This window comes from Ascaphus truei, chromosome 1, assembly GCF_040206685.1.
Source record: "Ascaphus truei isolate aAscTru1 chromosome 1, aAscTru1.hap1, whole genome shotgun sequence".
Lineage (NCBI taxonomy): Eukaryota > Metazoa > Chordata > Amphibia > Anura > Ascaphidae > Ascaphus > Ascaphus truei.
The window spans coordinates 419,342,006-419,362,856 of NC_134483.1; the positions used below are offsets into that span (position 1 = coordinate 419,342,006).

Genomic DNA, 20,851 nt, shown 5'->3' on the forward strand with positions numbered 1-20,851 from the left:
CATTTGAGAATTATACCAAATACAAATTAATTTATAATACATCTGATCTGAGACGCGCTATTAGAGTGTTGTGGGTACCTCCAGAATTTCACAATATAATTAAATGGTTCCTTGATCAAAAAAACATAGTGCTGTTTATTGTTAACACAAGTTAGCTCAGACATACTTGTAATTTAACTCCTTAAAACTCTTGATATTTCCAATAGATGTCATATTGTGGTTCAGAATCTTCAAATCTCCCTTCATTTGAATCATTGGACTTTGATAGCCATATACCTCTTATTCACAAACCTTAATATATTGTGTATAGATCTAAATATCACCGTGGGCCAACCAAGAATTAGAATCACAATTTTCAGACGCAAACAACTTTTGCAGCACAAGTAAGAACTGGCTGAATTAGCAATGTTAGGCCTGGGACATAGTGGGATCAGCCTTGCTGACCCGTGCTGAGGCGCGCTCACGCTCAGCACTGAGCCCCTGCAGCCGCAATGAGATCGGCTTTAGCAGGGGCTCGCGCCCGCTTCCGCACGCTTGCAGAAGCGTGTTTCTCACCAAGTTTTCAGATTTGGCGCTCGCCGGAGCGCAGGGCCGGTCACGTGAGCGGTTCGCCCAATGAGGGCGCCCCAGCTCCGTGACGTAACTCACCCGCCCCCGACACGCTCACGGGCGGCACGCTGTGTAAGGCCAGGGAAAGCACCGCTTTACCTGAGCCTCAGCGCGCCTCCGCACGGACAAAATGTCTATGTCCCAGGCCTTAGTATTTTTTTTGAGGGGCTGAAAATCAGTTGGCATTGTGCATCGTCACTTGTGACAAATTATTTTTTTAAAACATTGTATTGTTTTTCTTCTACGCTGTTGAGGAAGACAGCGGAACAAACTTACCCCAAACCTTATTTCACAGATCATATCATAAATAGTATGCATTTTTTATCATATGTCAGATGTATAGGTTTAACTGTTTGAAAATGACCGAAATCATTCAGGTTACATAATAGTGTCGTGATATGCTTTGTGAGTTACTGATGAACGTGATTTGGGCAGTTATCACCTGAGAGCCAGAGCACCTAAACTCCCAATGTATACAGTACACACTGTGCTTATTGTAATGGCACACATTATAGGCACGTGCTGGGGATGCATTTGCTTACAATTTTTCCAGTTAGCTGCAGAATGTCACTCTCATTGTATTCTCTATAGATTAGGCTGTGATGTTTTTAGTGGGTTTTATAAAAAAAAAAATACAATATTTGGTTTACTTTTGATTTTTCCAGATCCCGTTTCACTGAACCGTGGAAAACAATTTTCGAGTTTTTGTTTGAAGCTTGGTTTGCGTCCAGTATTGAAAACAGCAATACAATTTAGGTACGTATCGATAGATGGGCTTTTTTGCGTGCAGAGGTTTCTAGTTAATATATGATTGTCATTAAACGTCAGCTCTCCGCATGTCACCCACCTTCATAAAAGCCATATATGGTGCAGCTAAACAACAGCTCTTGTGACAGTAACGTAGATATTTCAAGATTGTGGTTCATATTAATAATTGGAAAGCTGAAATACTGTATACAGCACATCCCTGAAATACTGATATTGCTATAGAAGACTTCTAAGATTCCATATTGTGTGTGTGTGTGTGTGTGTGTGTGTGTGTATTACCAGATGAAAATAGTATGCAGCGGGTGTATAATTTAGCTCTGATAGGTCCCAGAGTTTTCGGGTATAGACCAGCTAAAGTTGCCTCTTACCACATATCAAAAAGTGAGTTTTAAAAAATCTAAAGTTTTTGTTTGTAGCCTTTTCATGCTTTCTACGGAAATAATTTCCCGTCACTCTTGTTTTATTGAACTTTGTGGATATATTGTTCAATTAATAAGCCTTTGACTACATTTCAAAATGGCTGCTTTTTCCTAACATATGTAATTACAATGCGGCCAGTGTGATGAAGGCCTTAGTCCCACTTAAAAGAAATATATATATATATATATATATATATATATATATATAATCACAATTTATTAAGGTTATGGTGGGTAAAAAAAGTGACAGAAACCCTCCACAGTAAAGCATAAAGCAACTGTAAATATTACTGTCTGCTCATTTGCATGTCTTAGACAGGTCTGCAACCCTGTCTTTCCCCATTATCGCCCAGCATACAGCGCTTCCACTGCAGCAAGGGATTCTGGGAAATGACATGCAAATGAGCATTCAGTGCCACCTTTTGTCTCAAGCTCGTATTACACATTTTATTTTTATTATTATATATATATATATATATATATATATATATATATATATATATATATATATATATATATATATATATATAATTTTTTTTTTTTTTTTTTTTTTTTTTTTTCCTTCTATTTCTTAACTTTTTTGTTTTGTTTATACTACCCACGTTCCAGGATTTTTAGTTTACGGAAAAGTATTTGATGCAAAATTATTTTCCAAGCCTTTAACGCCAGATTGGCCTGCAACACATTCTCAAACTCAGTATGTTCAACATCAATTTTACAACGAGATATAACTTAGAACTAAATCCAAATGATAACAATAGTGTAATAATTGCAGCTTTCTGACATCTGGTAGGTAACATAGGTCTAAGTGCCTGTGTGATCGAATGCTTGTTTGCTCATTGCAAGGAAGAATGTGAATGCTGAATATTTTAAAGGATACTGTACTCTGGTTATTTTTAGTTCCTCGGAAAAAGATGTGGGTAGATTGCACATTAAAAAAAAAAAAAAAAAAACGTATTTTTATAATACCCTACAGAATATCTTTAAAGAAGCTTAAAATATTATTTCTTGCTGTTTGTCGTGCTGGAATTATATTCTAGTGGCATGATCAAGGTGACACAGCTTTAGCTGGTCTAACACCCAGAACTTTATCTTCATCCAACTTGTGCAGTCTTATGTGGCACATCACATAGGGCTTAGTACCATTTAGTAAATATGTCCCAAAGGCATTTTACTCTCTACTCCTTGAATATATTGTCTTACGGCATAGCGCAGTTTAATATGTTTTGAGCTGTGATGTCTTCTATACTATTCCTTCCTGTTATTCTGTAACACTTGAGAGTTTTGTTTTATTCTTTTTACCTGGGAATGGTGAAATGGCTTATGTTTTCCAGAGTAGGGACTTATGGTTGTGGTGCCATGATGCCATATAAAAAGTAGTACATAGTTTCGGAGAAGAGATTTATTAAACGAGAGGGCTCATTCTTTTATAGGTCACTTTGCTGTCTTTTGTTTATCCGGGCACCGTATTTGAAGGAATGACACCTTTTTAAAGGTAGCAGTCCCATCAATTAGTATTACATTTTATGGTGTACTTCAGTGTGGGGTTCTGGGAGCTCTGCTTTTTAGGAGATGTCCACAACTAAAGTCCAAAGTATGGATTGGCTGTGTGTTTACAGCAGTATTCCCAGTATTAATTGGTTCAAAAGCAGAATGCTGCTGGCAGACATATTTATTTCTGGAAGTGCTGAGAATATTTTCGTAACCAGGGGGTTATAGACTTTTGACATTGCTGCGCATGGAATTTCAGTCCCCTATATAAAATTGGGTATGGTATTTTCTGCCTGAACTCAAGATTTGTTGTCTGCATCTGTAACTATAAAACTTTATACGTATCAAATAACCGCAGACATTCTGGTGAAGACTAAACATTTATTTCATTTTTTTACATTTCTGTCCATAAGAATGATAGGGGTTCTAGTGCTAAAAGAAGCAGACCAGAGCTGCAAATTCCAGCATGCAATGGGATGGTCTATGTGTAAAATCAAGGACTAGATATTTGGACATACTGTAGATGACAAACCATCCATGTGTTTTTGACACCTGTACTGTACTTTGATAGATGCAGGTTCATAGTGTTCTGTGTGGTTTAGTAATTATATTGCACTAATGTATACTGTTCTATTGCAAGCAAATTCGTTCCTTTTTATTTTTTATCTATGTTTCTTTAAAACAAAATAATAATTTTGCAGTGTAATTTGCCTGGAATTTTTAACAATGACCACCATTGTGATTTTCATATTACTCAAGACTTATCATGACAACGTTGTAATCACATTGTTTCTTCAGTTAGTTATAAACCATTAACCTGCTTTATTAAAAGTATGTGTTTAATGTATTTTGTGGTATTGGCTATTATGCTTTTAAGGACTCTTGTTGTTTTAAATTTGTAGAGTTGTTGAATTTATGTTATAAATAGCAGTCAGTGTTTTACTTGGTAGAGTCCTTTCATTTGATCCCCAAGAAGTCCAAGTGAAGTTTTATTGCACACATAATGCACAGTGCAATATTATTTATTTATAAAATATTTTACCAGGAAGTAATACATTGAGAGTTACCTCTCGTTTTCAAGTATGTCCTAATATGATGTGGCCATTACTGCTAAAGTTAATGGGCTACTCCGGGAAGCTCCAGGCTCCTCTGTTATAACAGGGGAACATAGACATCATTGTTTTTCTATGTCAGCAACTGTACTGCAATGAAGATTATACTAAGTTATTAATTGCCATTGATTTCCTCTAGATGCAATGGACAAACGTCTGCATTTTGATTAAAACCAAAAACCATGGTGCTTTCCATGTTCGCTCTGCAATAATGCAGTCAGCCATTCTTGCTTCTATATTTGTAATTTCCAAGCTGGACACGCGGTTATGTGGCTCGTTTGAAGCGAAATTATTCTGACTACATAGTTCCCAAATGCGACACTTTTTTTTTTCCCCTCCCCCTCTAGTGGAAGAGTATACAATAGTTTGTGTTGATGATACATATTCCCTGAATCGTTACATGGCGTAAATTACATTGCAAGCTGTTATGAGCATCATCTTCCAGTTATTCTGGTACACTTTAGCCACGGCATTGATTGTCTGGACTATTCATGCTCTTATCCTTTCTGTTGTATTCCATGGGACCCTGGGAAGGTTGCAGAAGGTTGCCAGGAGTGCCACCAAAATTGGTATTGGTGGATACATTTCATTACAAGACGCCACCCTTTCGTTTTTGCCATTTTGTTTGTGATTATTCAAAAATGGCTGTTGTGTATTGGAATGTGTGTTATGTTTTACCATATAGAAAGATTTTGCTTTATTAACACAAATATGCCTTAACAGTAGCATAGTTGTGTACATAGTGCAGGTAGATGGGGGTCCAGCAGAATCACAGTAAAGTTTCACTGTTCCTACGAGGTAGTAATACCGTCCTTTATGCTTTCTTCTGGTGGCATCCTTGACATATTTGGTTATCATCCTACCTTTTTAGCCACTGCTCATTTTCTAGTCCTTCTGTTTAACTCCATTCCACTGTCTGAGGTTCTGCATGACTCAGTTGGGCCCTCTGTTTCTTTATCTCTATCTTATATGAGGGGCTTCGTAACTTTTTTCTTTACAAGTATCGCCCCTACAAATGGTACCCCACTCAAACTTATATCCACGAACCTAACCTGTGCCCATCACCTCTGTCCAAGACACAGCTCCTGGTTTTCTATCTTTTTATAATGACATTTATCTTGTCCTCCAAGTTTTCAGCCTTGGTGTCCCCATTTCACTCATCCCTGTCCGTCTATCTTGGTTATGGTTCTCCTTGCACAATGTAACTAAACTACGGCCTTCCCTTTCTTTATAGCCAACGTTCTCATACACATCCACATTTTCCCCCAGCATTGGCCACTAAGCTCCCACGAATTGTCATCCCCTCTTCCCAGCTCTTCCACTGTCAATCTATCCAAAAGTCTTTCTCTACAATTATTTCCTTGTCCACAAAACTTTTTCTTTAGCCGCCTCTCTTCCCTTCATAAAATTATCTGGCAATTCCTGTTATCTACATCTATGATCTCTTGCTTTGTCCATGCGTACACCCTCGGCTCTATCCAATCTTGCTTGCTATTTACTCCACCTATCTTAATGTCCCGGCCATATCAGAACCCCTTCTCCATTGCGCGTCTCTTCTCTGGTGCTGGACGCGGCCTTACCATTCCTTGCATTGTATCGCCTCTTCATATCTGCAATGTCAGCCAACAACCCACCTCTTCAAGGAAGTTTTTAAGGCTCATTCTGGGACCGGCGCTTGGCACCCACGCCACCCTTGTGCTGTACCTAGGACTATTTGTAGCGGGGCTGGTCGGTGAGCTCCAAGCTTCTTATTTATTTATTTAGAAAATATTTTACCAGGAAGTAATACATTGAGAGTTACCTCTCGTTTTCAAGTATGTCCTGGGCACAGAGTTAAGACAAATAATACATGGTTACAAATACAGTTACATAAATGAACAGGGTATATATTATATACAAGACATTGCATGCACAGTTAAAGAAAATATATATTATGGGCGAATGAAACAGTTACAGACCAGATTAAAATGTGAGATAGTCTTAGATTTGAAATAACTTAAACTGGTGGTGGATGTGAGAGTCTCTGGTAGGTTGTTCCAGTTTTGGGGTGCACGGTAAGAGAAGGAGGAACGTCCGGATACTTTGTTGAGCCTTGGGACCATGAACAGTCTTTTGGAGTCTGATCTCAGATGATAGGTGCTGCATGTGGTAGGGGTGAGGAGCTTGTTCAGATAGCTGGGTAGCTTGCCTTAACTGTGCTTGATGTGTGTGCTATTTTTAATCTTTAGTCAGCAGTCCCTTTGCTTGCAGGTATTTATACTAATATATTGTGTTCTTGCATGTAGTTGCACTGTATATGCCTAGATTGTATGCTCTCGATGGCAGAGACTCTCTCACTGTTCAGGTTTGTAACATTATGCCCAGGAGTTCTCATGGCCCCCTCCTCCTTTTCTCCCCTACGTGTCAGGTTTTAAGGATGTCCCTGCTTCAGCAGTGGTGGTGCAGTCAAAGATGGAGCCACCTGTGCTGAAACAGGGATATCCTGAAAACCTGACCCGTGCATGGGGAGGTTTGAACACTGGAGTTGAGCACTCCTGACTTGGCCTGTATCCTACCCTTGTATTGATTTTGCACACCCTAGTGTTGTATCCTTAATGTAATGCATTTACTATGGTGTCAATGCTGTATAACAGTCAACAATAATACAGGAAGGGCATCTGCCTCAAAATAAGAGCGCCATGAACTAGTGGGTGGTATGAAAGTTTTATCAGCGCTTCATGGATGTAGCGTCTGTTCTAGTGTGAGCAGATGCAGTGCTAGCGTAGGAGAGGTTTCCTGTCTTGTGCAGTCACTGCATTTCCTGCTGATTTCCTGTGTTTCATGAGCATTTTGCCCCCCCTCAAGTACACATTACGAGAGGAGCTGTCATTACCAGAGGAGTTAGGCAAACAGGAGTTGAGCGAACAGAAGGCAGTAATCCATGTCAACGGGTTAGTTCCTAATGCTAACTCACTGCCCGTGAGTCTTATTGGTCTCAATGTCTGGAATCACTGACTCAAGGTCACGAATGTAATGGGTCTAGTTTATTGTGTTGGGGTGCTAATAAGTAGTTGTGCCTCTACCCAATTCTTACACTCAACATGTGTAGAGTGAGCTGAAGGAGTAGCTCAGTTGTAATGTCCCACTACCTTTTGACGCGGTTTTAAGACGGCTCTAATCCCAGTGCAAGGTCTCCTTGTGACTGTGAGAAAATCACTTTATCTCCCTATGCCTCGGGCTTCAAAAACTACATTAAGATATCTGTCGCAGGTGCTTGCAAAATTTCCTGTACAGCACTGCGTATATTGTTAGCGCTATAGAAGAGAAAAATGCTATGATTTACATTAATATGAATTGCTTGCAGTAGGTCCATAGCAACTTCGCCATAGAAGTGCAAGCTTGCAAAGGTAAAATGAGACCCACATCTTATCAGTACGGCGGCACAAATTGGAGGGCCTCGGACGTCCTCCTATTACTAGACTGGGAGAGGAGAGAATGGACCGTGAATGAGCCAGTCCTGGAAAGCAGTGAGAACCTGGCAGGTCAACGCACATAATTGTAAATCAAATTTGCAGTGTTGTTGATATCAGGTTCCACTTGAGTTGTGATCAGAAATCAACACTTAGGTGAATTTTTAACTTTTATTTTTTTTAAACTTATAATTTTATTTTATGCAAAAAAAGTAAAGGGGGTACAGAAAGATAATTTTTAACTGCTTTAGTGGTTTTTATTCCACTATTGGTTTCATGTATGCGGCTGGGTGGGGATGTACGCATTAACCTGTTCCGTTCCAGAGGGGCTTGCATTGCGTTATTACTATGCTCTGGGGCTGAAATGGCTAACCGTTTGCTCAGCATTAACGAATGGTCCTGGACTCTGGATTCACTGAGGTTATTTGGTTTCAGTAACGGCAACACGGCATAAATCTTCGATTTAAAAAAAAAAAGTAAATACAGAGGTGGCTGCCTCGTCTTTGATAAAGACCGCTCCCAAGAAATGCAAGAATATTATTGATATTGGGTAGAAGCATTCGTGTTCCTGCAGGGGAAAACGCAAGACAAAATAATATGTCTGCTCTGCAAATAAGGACACGTGACAGAAAAAGGCGTGTCATTCCAACCCCTCTACTAATAACTGCTTGATCGCTAGATAAAAGGCCCGGGGCTCTGTTCCGTGTGCACAAAAATAGCCCATGTAATAATGCCTGGATAAGTATAAGGGACGCATCTTCCAGACTTGTTGTTGTTGCTGTCTGCCCATCGCTTTCCATGAATACTTTCATTTGGGTGTTTGGGTTAGGGCTTTACAGCTGGGTAACCACATAGTGTGATTCAAACCGTTCTGCACGGGGTTATTTATTTACAATCCCTTGTTTATAATGTGCTGAGAAACAGGTACACGGACAACCTGCGGCAGCATTAACATAATGTATGCTGCAACTTTTCAACCCATAGTTTTCTGTATTGTGCATTCTCCAAGCGGCTCATAGCAGCAGAGCCCTGGGGCGCCATCTACATAGAATGGGAAAAAAAATGGGTTAATTATTTTCCCCGGTCATGTTCTGGGGATGTCTGTGACTATCGGGGGTTATTTGTGGTTGTTTTATTGTGCTACACATAGATCTAAAAATAAGTGCTAAAACTGTACATCTTTTCTGTGTACTGCTCCCCACTGGATGAGAGAAACTCTGGTTGCTGTATCTTCTAGTATCCTTTGCTTTTCCTCTCTGTTCATTGTCTGCTGCACCCATGTGAGGGCAGTGACATCAACACTGGAATATCTGTATCCCGTTCTTTGTTTTTTTTTTTTGTCTCTGCCATGTTGTTCTATCCCAGTAAGGCTGAGGCAAGTTTAGCTGCGGGATGCAGGAATGTGGAAAGATAAAATGGGAATTTAAATGAAAGCTCTTTAAAAAAAAAAAAAAAAGTAAGCAAATATTTTTACGAATGCATGTCATGTAAACATTGTGAAACTTTTGAAAGGTTTGTGTTCCTCTTGTACTGTGGTTTGAGCTGTCCTCCCCTTCTCATGATTGGTCCTCTGACTGTAGGGGTGGAGGAAACACTTGATTGACATACCTTCTGCTTCTATGTTTCAATGGCAGCACCATTTTTTTAAGCATAATTGTAATTGCTTAGGGACACATGACATTTTTATTGAATTTGTGTAGGAGGGAAGAGTTACAAAAAGCAAAAGAAGGGTTAGGTGGGATCAAATATAACATGGGTTACAATTTAGATGGTATATAGTGAAATATAAATTTGTACAGGGATATTATACATTTATCATACACAAAAAAGAGGTCACACCGCTCTACAAGCAACAGCGTCAAAATCAACGAATATTAAGTTAGTAATTTGTGCCTAATTGACTCTAATGTGCCCCACAAATGTACTTCTCTTTGAAGATCTATGACCTCTTGCCATTTGATTTTCTAATTGGTTACATATTTTACATTTAATTTCATACTTAGAATTGCAACATAAATACAACAGTGTTTGATCTTTATAATACATCCTTCTGCTGAACACAGACCATATACCTGGTTGAACCGATGGGGAATCTTATATGATTTTGTCCCCCGCAAACGGGCCCGGTTTAGAGAATAAATCAATTTTCTATTATGAGCAAGGGAGTTTCCTCTGAGAGCCATCTATTTTTATTTATTTTTTAAAATTTTAAAGCAACTTATCGGTGTATTTTGGTTTTCTAAAATAACCTCCCCAAAAAACAAATCCCCATTAGTGAATATGTAGCTTAGTTGTGTACTTTTAAAATTGTTTTTTTTCCTCCCCCTCAAAAGTTTAAATAATTTGCGCTGTTCCATTATAATTAATTATTTTACAAGACGGTTAAGGGGCTTAATCTATATCAGCCGAAGTGGGAGGTGGAACCGCTTTCAGATGAAGTTCCCCATTGAAGTCAGCTTGACGGGCCCTTTAAATCTAATGTGTGACGTGGACCAATAGGAAGCGGAGAGTTTAAACCTTCTTAAGTAGAAAGTATTGATTATTGGCCTGTAAACACTGGCTTCACTAACTTATGAGAAATTAGGTATATTTTGTAATATTTTTCATTATATGACAAGGGGTTGAGGTGTTGCTTAAATGTGCAATCTTACATAGTCGTCAAATTAAATTTCTTAGGGGCCTCTGATTGGGGAAGTGTTTGCAAGTCAAGTGTTTTCTTTGCCCTTGGTCAACCCTGTCCTTATCAGAAAGCCAATAAAGATGCAGAGAGGAGGGACTCTGGCTGTACAAACTTAGTGTTTTAGACTTGGGAAAATTATATCAAGTACCCAGATGACACCCTTCAAACATGTCACTGGAATGAGCTCACTTTACTCTGGGGAGCGATTGCCCTGTAACCACACACACACTGCGTGGTGTATCTGTCACTATTTGTTCACGCTGTGCAGTGTCAGTGACCTGCTATACTGTCTGGCCCTGAAAGGTGCAGTTACCCCCAGTATTGACCTTCCTGATTTTTATTTATTTTTCTCAACGGGTTATTTACTTTATTATTTTATTTAAAAATGAGCTGGCGAAAAAATAGGTAAAAACAATCGCCTTGCTGTACAGTATCGCGAAGAAATCTTTAACAAAAACCCTAAAAATAAAAACTAAACATGCAAGGGGGAAGGAACGACCCCTTTAAACACGAGGCTACTCCTGTTCTTACTGGAACTTGCTACAAAAAGATTCCATTAGGGTAACATTAAGAAAACTGGTGGTTCTTAAAAAAAAAAATGTATTGTCGGTTATTTTGCAGTTTTCCCAACTTTTAGATACACAAATATTTCAGGTTGGTTTTTCTGAAGCCGGTGCTCTGCTATTGGCACAGAGGCATCTTTTCCCACTTTCAAATTTCCTGCTGCAGTTCTGACGCTTGAGAATCTCTCGGGTGATTGGCTGAGAGGATTCTTATAGTATTTTGGAGTTCATTCACAAAAATACTACAACCAATCACAGCGTGGGAACTTTCTTACCAGCCAATCAGAGCGATGCCAGTAATGTGAAGCTGGGCAAGCGGGGATTCTGAATCAGCCAAGGGCATGTGCAAGTTTGCCACATTAGCTACTTGCTATTCAGATGTCACCCGCTGGGTCAGGCTCCACCAAGTCTGGTGGGTCAAATGGTAGTCCGGAGGACTTCCGTTCATCCCAGGATGTGGGTACTTGAGCCCTTCCCTCCTGCCCAAATGGTCTTCACACCTCACGCATCCTCTGTGGCTTTCATGTCCGATGTCTGAGTAGACTCACTGGCACCAAGTTGGTAGCCCAGTGACTCACTCAGATCATTGGTTCTGAAAGTCATTTTATACCAAACAGAAATGTTGATAAAAATATACATTTACATGTCCTAAGTATGGGGAATAGAAAAGCTGCACTTTATTTTCTATCATTGGACTGAACTTTAAAAATCCCCTCACAACCTTATCTATGGTTGGAGAACCCATGAACACCTGAACCCCTATATAGGTTCTTGGTGACCTTGGCAGTAGCTGAGTATCCCCCTTGACCTAATGACCCCTTATAGTTACAGGGACACTTTTCATCCCTTTGTACCATTTACCTTTATGGGCTGTGCTGAAGCAGGGAACCCTAGCTGTGAGTCGCGCAAGCGGTTTCAAAGGGAGATGTTGCCGGGACAATGTGCCTATATGTATCTGGGAATCGAGCATGATTCTCGTGTACATTTTTGGGGCATCCATAACTCTGGACCCCGACTATCTAGACACATTCTGACACCACTTTCTCCGCAAACCCCCCTTGAAACTCATACCCTAGCAGTCCCAGCTTGCTGGCATCCCTGGAAAGGCAAAAACATAAACATTATTTATTGTCGCATAATTACAGTTTATGCAAGTACAAGAGTTAGACTCGAGCTGACACTTTTGAACCTCAAAACATGGATCAGAGGTAACATAACAGGCTTAACCTTTATTTGAGAGCCTGGTTACCTCCTCACCGTTCCACCTCCCCCCTCAAGATGAAGGCTCTGTGGCAGTCACCTCGTCTGGTGGCTCCACAAGCTTGGAAATTCTTGAGGCTTTTGGCTCATCGGGAGAGTCCATCGGCATTACCATGTTAACTGCCTTTCTTATGCTGTATGGTAAAATCAAATTCTTGCCGGGCAAGACTCCAACGAAGTAGCTTGCCGTTTCCCCCCGACACCCTATGTAGCCAACTTAAAGGGTTGTGATCTGTGATCATTGTAAAGGACCTGCCATACAAATAGGGCTGCAATTTCGTCAAATCCCATACTATGGCACTCCTTTTCAATTGTGGCATAACCACTTCACTGGGGAGGAGTTTCCGACTCTGATACACAATGGGGTGTTCACCCCATTCCTCGCCCACCTGGCTGAGTTCCACACCGATACCATAATCGGATGCATCGGTCTGCACAAGGAATTTTTTTGTTTAATCTGGTGCAGCCAGGATGGGTGTACTAGTCGGTGCTGTCTTCAATGCCTGAAACGATTCTTCACAGTCCAGAGACCAGGCTACCAGAACAGAGTGTCTTTTTTGAGTCAAGTCAGTCAGGGGTTTAGCAATGGCACTATACTGGGGAACAAACTTCCTATTGCAACCAGCAGTGCCCAAAAAAGCTATAACCTGTTTCTTGGTCCTAGGAACTGGCCACTGAACTATAGACTCCACTTTAGCTGGTCCTGACTTCAGGTGCCCACCACCCACTCTGTGCCCTAAATACAATACTTCTGCCATAACCACTAGACACTTTGTAGGTTTCAGTGTCAGCCCAGCTTCCCTGATTCTGCTTGGCACCAGTTTTATATGAGCAAAGTCAGTTTCCCATGTATTACTAAACACAGCAGTATCATCCAGGTATGCCCTTGCGTAACCCTGCATCCCTTCCAGTAACCTATTGCACAGGCGTTGGAAGGTAGCCGGGGCATTTTTCATTCCAAATGGCATAACCAAAAACTCATATAGACCACGTGGAGTGATAAATGCTGACTTCTCCCTAGCCTCTTGGATCAGAGGGATTTGCCAGTAACCTTTGGACAAATTCATATTCGTCAGATACCTTGCCTCTGCAAGCTCATCTAAGAGCTCATCCATGCGGGGCATGGGATAAGCATCTAACACCGTCTGAGAATTGATCTGCCGGTAGTCCACACAGAACCGAATGGTTTTGTCCTTCTAAGGCACTAGGACTAGCACTACTGGACAAGCCCAAGGGCTCAGAAACTGTACAATTACCCCTTGGGCCAGCATCTCCTCCACTTCCCTCTCTATACTCTCTTTCACCTCTGCAGATAACTGATGGGCTTATGCAGGTGTCTCTGATTCCCAGTGTCGAATGGGTGATCAGTAATATGTGTCCTGCCCGGCTAATCCATGAACAGGACCCTATGTTGCTCTAAAACAGCCTTTGCCTGCGCACTCTGCTGTTCACTGAGCTGGGACCCTTTCTCAACTGTGCCCCCCTGCCTAGATTCCCCTAGGAGGTCAAGGCAGAGCATTGCTCGCCGGGTCCCCCATCGGTGGGCTACAGATAGCCATCACTGATGCCACACTGTTGAAAATATTCCTTAAGCATATTAATATGATAAGCCCTATTTCTACCTGTTTCTCCATCTATCTGTACAACGTAGTTGCACTCATTCATCCTCCTGAGTACCGTATGTGGTCCAGACCAGGCAGCCATCAATTTGTTCTGACAATTGGGCTTCAGAACAAGCACTTGCTGCGCAGAGATGAATTCTCTTCTACGGGCATTCTGATCATACCAAGTCTTCTGTTTGGCCTGAGCCTCCCTTAGGCCGCGTTTATAGTGCCTGCGACAGTGACGCGACCGATGACGTTGCCACTGGCGAAAGTTAAACTTTAGTTTTAAGCGATGTTGTTGGCGACAAGGCCAGTGATGTCACCAAGGAGGAGGAAACGCACTGTGATTGGTTTAGAGACCAGTCACGTGTGGAGACTGTCTCTAAAAAAAACAAATTTCACTGGCTTCAAAATTTTTGGTCGCTCCGTCACCGTCGCGCTTACTATAAGCACGGATTCAATTGATTTTGTTTTGGAGCGGCGTCACAGTCGCCAGGCACTATAAGCGCAGCTTTAGAATAGCCTGTGCCAACCCCATAAGCATTTCCAACCGGTCCCAGAGCTCTATCACACACTTCAACACAGAAGCATCAGTATTGGTAGTCTCCCCATCCCTCACGGAATAGATCAAGAGGTCCCCGTACCCTGCGACCATATAGAAGCTCGAAGGGAGAGAACCCAGTAGATTCTTGCAGAACCTCTCGGTAGCCAAACAGTAAGTGATGCAAATTAATCTCCCAGTCTTTTCCTCCAGCCTCTGCAAATGCCAGAAGCATCTGCTTCAGGGTACCATTGAACCTCTCACATAAACAGTTTGTTTGTGGGTGGTGCGCTGGGGCTTCACCCTGCACGAATCCCAGAGATACTGTAGCTGCTACAGTGTAGCAATTCACTCATGAATTGTGACCCTTGGACAGTTAGAATCTCGCTAGGGAATCCTTCTCTAGAGAAAATAACAATGCCTTAGCTACTGCCCTCGCCTCAATGGTGGCAAGTGCGACAGCCTCGGGGTACCTGGTGGCAAAATCCACCATCGTGAGGATGTAACGCTTGCCGGACCAGCTAGTCATTATCAGAGGTCCCACTATATCCATGGCTACTCTCTGGAAGGGTTCCCTTATTACCGGTAGTGGGTTCAGGGGCGCCTTCACACGATCACCTGCCTTACCTATTCACTGGCAGGCATCACAGGACCGGCAAAACTGTGCCACTGCGATGCCCCCGGCCAGTAGAAACGCTGCAACAGCCGGGGTCTCGTGCGAGTGACCCCGGATGCTACGCTAGTGGTATGGAGTGGACTGCCTGCAATAACTGCTGTGTATACTCCCTGGGAACCACTAACTGTCTCCTACCATTCCACACTCTATCTGGAGCAGTAGGATCATGCTCTCTATACAAGAGCCCTCTGTGCCATAAGAGCCGAGCCGACTCGGACGCCCGAAGTCTCATGCCCTGTAAGGCCTGGGACATGGTAGCTTCAGCCTCGCTGAGCTGGGCTGAGCCGCGCTGAGCAGATGCACTAAACCCCTGCATCTGTCATCAGCGCGGCTATAGTATCCCCTTCCGCATGCGTGCTGATGCGTGCGGAGGCTCAGAAACTTTGCCGAGACAGGCAAGTTTCAAGTTTGCCGCTCGGGGAAGCGATGTGAGCGGTCACGTGACCGCTCACATCCAATGGGAGCGAGGGACTAGCCCCGCCTCCCACTCCGCCTCCTGACACGCCTCCGCTCCGCCTCCTGACACGCCTCCGCCCCGCCCCCAGAGCGCGCTCACTGCCTCGCCTGCCAGGACAGAAAAAAGCTCCATTTTGAGCAGGCGAGGCAGAGCAGGAGCGCGGCTTAGCGCGGCTGAACCTGCTATGTCCCAGGCCTAAGCTGGGATCACATTGCAGAGAGTCCCTGTACTGTGCCCATAGCTCCGGCCACTCTCCACCAGTCACCACGTCAGGTAATGTGGGAACAGGTAAATGGGTAGGTAGGTCAGTGCAATGTCTTGACTCTGTCTGGCTTATCTGCCTGATCTCCTCAGAGACTCCTGGAGCTGTTGGTTCCAAATGCAGGGGGACAGCGAGATCTTCAGGTGGCAGGGTACCATAAGCTCCCCTGCCTTGGCAAGTGCCCTTCTCTTGCGCCTTGTAATCGCTGCAACCAGTGCAGCTTCTCCAGCAAAAGAACAAACAAGGTAGCACCTCAGTATCCAACACAGACAAAAAAAACACCTCCCCATGCCTCGACCGGCACCCCAATCGAGAGAGGCCCGGGCAACCTGGATTGACCTAGGTCCCTCGTCTGGCATGGTCACCTACATCCCTGTTTCCGGGAGCAGATCCTCTGGTCATACCAGAGTGACAGTGGCCCCGGAGTCGAGCAAGCCGGCTGCTTGGCGATCTCCTATGGTCACTGGCCTCAAATGCTTTGGCTGGACATTGTTGGATCGAAAACTGACCGTTGCAATCTGATGTCCTCCTGTCTCCCCTGCTGGTCAACTGGCTGTAGGTGTAAATTTCCCCCGTCTGAGTCTCTTGCTGGGCTGGCTGGATGGCTGCACTCTGCTCCTCTTTGTGTGCCACTCACACGGCGGCGACTGGCCTCGTAGCTGGAGAACGTTCCCCCTGCTGGGGATTACCAGACTTTGGTTGGTCCAGACAATCAGGCTTGATATGTCCCATTTTGTTGCATTTATAGCACCTCCGTTCGTGCTTGAACTCTGTTGGTTTGGGTACACCCCCCACCGCAGCAGGTTTTTGCTTCCAGTGTGGGGTACCATTGGTTGCCTGAGCCAGGCTGGCTCCACTCTGGTTAGTCCCTTTCTTGACAAGGCACGGCTGTCAAGTCCAGACAAGTCTTTGACTTCCAGACAAGTCTTTGGTTTTCGGTCAAAGACCCAGTCTCTTAAAATCTGCGAGGCACTGCTGCAAAAATTGTCCCTTAAACATTAAGTCCAGCAAACTGTGATACTTAGTGACATAACATCCATCCACCCACTGAGTCCATGCAAAATCATCCTGGATGCAAACCGCATGAAAGGTTTCCCAGTGGTTCTTCTCCCCCGACCTAAACATGCCACGGTTTGCCTCTGGCGTGAGAGCATACTGTGTTAACAGATAAGTCTTTACATGCCGGTAGTTGTTCCTGTCTGTTGCCGGGATGGCCTGGAGGGTCTCCAGGGCAGCCCCGGACAATAGCGGCGACAACCGCAAGACCCAGTCCCGTTCTGGCACACGGTACCGGAGACACTGAGTTTCACAAATCTTCAGGTAACTGTCTATTTTGTCTGTGCCATCCACAAACTTGCTGAAATTGTGATGGTCTATTTTAGGTAGAGGGGGCTCGTCAGGATTCCTCTGGGGTCTTGGGGGCTGCACACCATGAGAAGCTGCAAGTAGCTGTAGCCTTTGCTCGAATGTGACCCGCTCTCCCCAGCTGGTGAGAAGAGTGGCAAGCCCTGTCGCAGGGAGACAGTTAGCCACTGGTGCTACCACGGCTGCACTCCCTGGATCATGCTCAAAATCTCTGTCCACGTTATCCTCGTCCTCCGACTCCTCTTCCAGGGGTGGACAAGCCGCCTGTTCCGTGGCCAAAGTGGATGCCCCTGTGTCCACAGGTGGGGATTTGCACACCTCTGGTGACGCTATACTCGATTCATGTTTTTCGAGATCCTCCTCTTGCACAGTCTTTGCCCGACCATCAGTCGGTAGTCCATAGCTCTCACACCGAGCGACAATCCGGAGACGGTCCCAGGACCTATACCGTCCTGACTGTCTGTCCATGTTCACCTGGTGGCACTAAACTAAGTGATAGAGAGAACCTGTGCTTTTCTTTGCTTTGTGTAACGTGTGTAAGTCACTACTTGTTTTGAGTGCTCACAATTTACAAGTTTCTCTTTGTTAGATGATCCCTCAGGATTTTAAAACATAAAGCTCAATGATCCCAACCCTGCCACCAGTAAATATAGCCTGTCACAGGAGACCAGGCATTTACACCTTTTTACCAGGATCATACATTGAGCAAAACAGGTAAAGTGAAATAAATTGTAAGTTTATTCGCAGGAAAAGGCATACACACAATGATACACAAACTACATAAGAAGACACACTTACAGTACTTGGGACCTGGGGTAAAAAACTAAACTTTACTAGCTAAATAGTACTTGAAACGAGTCTTTAGTTGACCGGGACTTAGACAGAAATATCCTGGAACCCAAATCCGCATGATGTTCCAGACGCCACCGCTCCCTTCTCTCCAGAGGACCGAGACTTGGCTCCAAACGTCCTGGAACTAAAATCGGCTTGCAATCCCAGCCGCGACCGCTAAGTGCTATTATGAGAACTTGGTTCCAAAAAGCTGGACTTATAAAATATTTCAGGTTTGGTTTTTCTGAAGCCGGTGCTCTGCTATTCGCGCAGAGGCATCTTTTCCCACTTCCAAATTTCCTGCTGCAGTTCTGACGCTTGAGAATCTCTCGGGTGATTGGCTGAGAGGATTCTTATAGTATTTTGGAGTTCATTCACAAAAATACTACAACCAATCACAGCGTGGGAACTTTCTTACCAGCCAATCAGAGCGATGCCAGTAATGTGAAGCTGGGCAAGCGGGGATTCTGAATCAGCCAAGGGCATGTGCAAGTTTGCCACATTAGCTACTTGCTATTCAGATGTCACCCGCTGGGTCAGGCTCCACCAAGTCTGGTGGGTCAAATGGTAGTCCGGAGGACTTCCGTTCATCCCAGGACGTGTGTACTTGAGCCCTTCCCTTCTGCCCAAATGGTCTTCACACCTCCAGACATCCTCTGTGGCTTTCATGTCTGATGTTTGAATAGACTCACTGGCACCAAGTTGGTACCAGTGGCTCACTCAGAACATTGGCTCTGAAAGTGCCAGCTCATAATATCGTGCATAATAGCACATTTTATACCAAACAGAAATGTTGATAAAAATATACATTTACATGTCCTAAGTCTCTGTGTATGGGGAATAGAATAGAAAGCTGCACTTTATTTTCTATCGGCCTGTATTCCCCACACACTATACAATGGACTTGGACTGGACTTTAAAAATCCCCTCACATCCTTATCTATGGTTGGAGAACCCATGACCCCCTATATAGGTTCTGGGTGACCTGGGCAGTAACTGGGTATCCCCCTTAACCTAGGGACCCCTTATAGTTACAGGGACACTTTTCATCCCTTTGTACCATTTACCTTTCTGGGCTGTGCTGAAGCTGGAAACCCTAGCGGTGAATCGCGCCAGAGTTTTCAAGGGGAGATATTGCAGAGACAATGTGCCTATATGTATTCAGGAATCAAGCATGATTCTCGTGTACATTTTTGGAGTATCTAGCAACTCTGGACCCCGACTATCTAGTCACATTCTGACAACACTTAATCCGCAACCCTTCCCCCCTCCCCCCCCCCTTGAAACTCATACCCTAGCAGTCCCAGCTTGCTGGCATCCCTGAAAAGGCATAAACATAAAAATTCTGTATTGTCGCATAATTACAGTTTATGCAAGTACAACAGTTAGGCTCGAGCTGACACTCTTGAACTCCAATACATGGATCAGAGCCTGGTTAACTCCTCACCGTCACAAATAATGAGTTTTGTGGAGTTAATGTTAAACAGGGTGGCCGTACTTTGTTCTTGTTTGCATTGGCGTTTAACAAACGTCCTGCATAATGTTTTATTTCCTAGTAATTTCAGGGGGCAGATCAGAGTTGCAATGTCAACGAATTGCTCAATACTGGCTGGAAAACTTGCAAAACTATCCTTCAAATCTTCATACTTCTATGTTTACATGTTTATTAAATATGTAGAAAACAAGAGAATGGGACGTCGCTCAAACCATAATATCAAAAATAATATATAGAAGGCCTGGTGCACGGGGAATATCTACATATGTTTTGGTGATTTTCAGGAGTCTCTCTCTCTCTCTCTCTCTCTCTCTCTCTCTCTCTCTCTCTCTCTCTCTCTCTCTCTCTCTCTCTCTCTCTCTCTCTCTCTCTCTCTCTCTCTCTCTCTCTCTCTCTGTCTCTGTCTCTGTCTCTGTCTCTGTCTCTGTCTCTGTCTCTGTCTCTGTCTCTGTCTCTGTCTCTGTCTCTCTCTCTCTCTCTCTCTCTCTCTGTCTCTGTCTCTGTCTCTGTCTCTGTCTCTGTCTCTGTCTCTGTCTCTGTCTCTGTCTCTGTCTCTGTCTCTGTCTCTGTCTCTGTCTCTGTCTCTGTCTCTGTCTCTGTCTCTGTCTCTGTCTCTGTCTCTGTCTCTGTCTCTGTCTCTGTCTCTCTCTCTGTCTCTGTCTCTCTCTCTGTCTCTCTCTCTCTCTGTCTCTCTCTCTCTCTGTCTCTCTCTCTCTCTGTCTCTCTCTCTCTCTGTCTCTCTCTCTCTCTGTCTCTCTCTCTCTCTGTCTCTCTCTCTCTTTGTCTCTCTCTCTCTTTGTCTCTCTCTCTCTTTGTCTCCCTTCAAGTGTACTCGCACATATACACACACAGTGCGTATATTTAATGCACCAGTGTGCGCGTGTATGCCTTTAAAAATGACTACTAGTGACATATTGCCATCTATATATATGCCTACACTTAACAGTATAAGTACATATATTCTTCATTTTGCTGTGCTGATTATATACATGGACATGGTAACACACATACTTTTATGCACCTCTTATCTCATTTATTTATTAATTATTTAATTATTTACTTTTCTAGCCTAGCCCAGCCTCCTCCTTGGCCTCGGGTATAACTGTGAACGAGTCATTCACAGTATTAGCTCCTCCCCCCTTGATGAAGTGTGAAGCGTCACACGAAACGCGCGTCGGGGTGACGTCACTTATGGGCGTCTGAGAGCGGGAGTACTCGCGGAGCAGCATCTGTTGGGAGTTATTCTCGGTCGGGGCATACACAGCCAAA

The 20,851-nt window shown here is 43.6% G+C and overlaps 1 protein-coding gene across 2 annotated transcripts in view; it reads left to right on the forward strand.

The window, feature by feature from the left end:
- ELF2 (E74 like ETS transcription factor 2) overlaps nucleotides 1-20,851 on the forward strand; it is an 83,220-nt gene that overhangs the window by 2,528 nt on the left and 59,841 nt on the right. Inside the window, exon 2 of one of the 2 annotated variants that reach the window (XM_075615190.1) lies at nucleotides 1,275-1,365. The exons of the other annotated variant lie outside the window; for it this stretch is intronic. The gene's annotated coding sequence lies outside the window, so the exon portion shown is untranslated. The remainder of the gene's footprint in view (nucleotides 1-1,274; nucleotides 1,366-20,851) is intronic. 2 annotated transcript variants of the gene reach the window in all.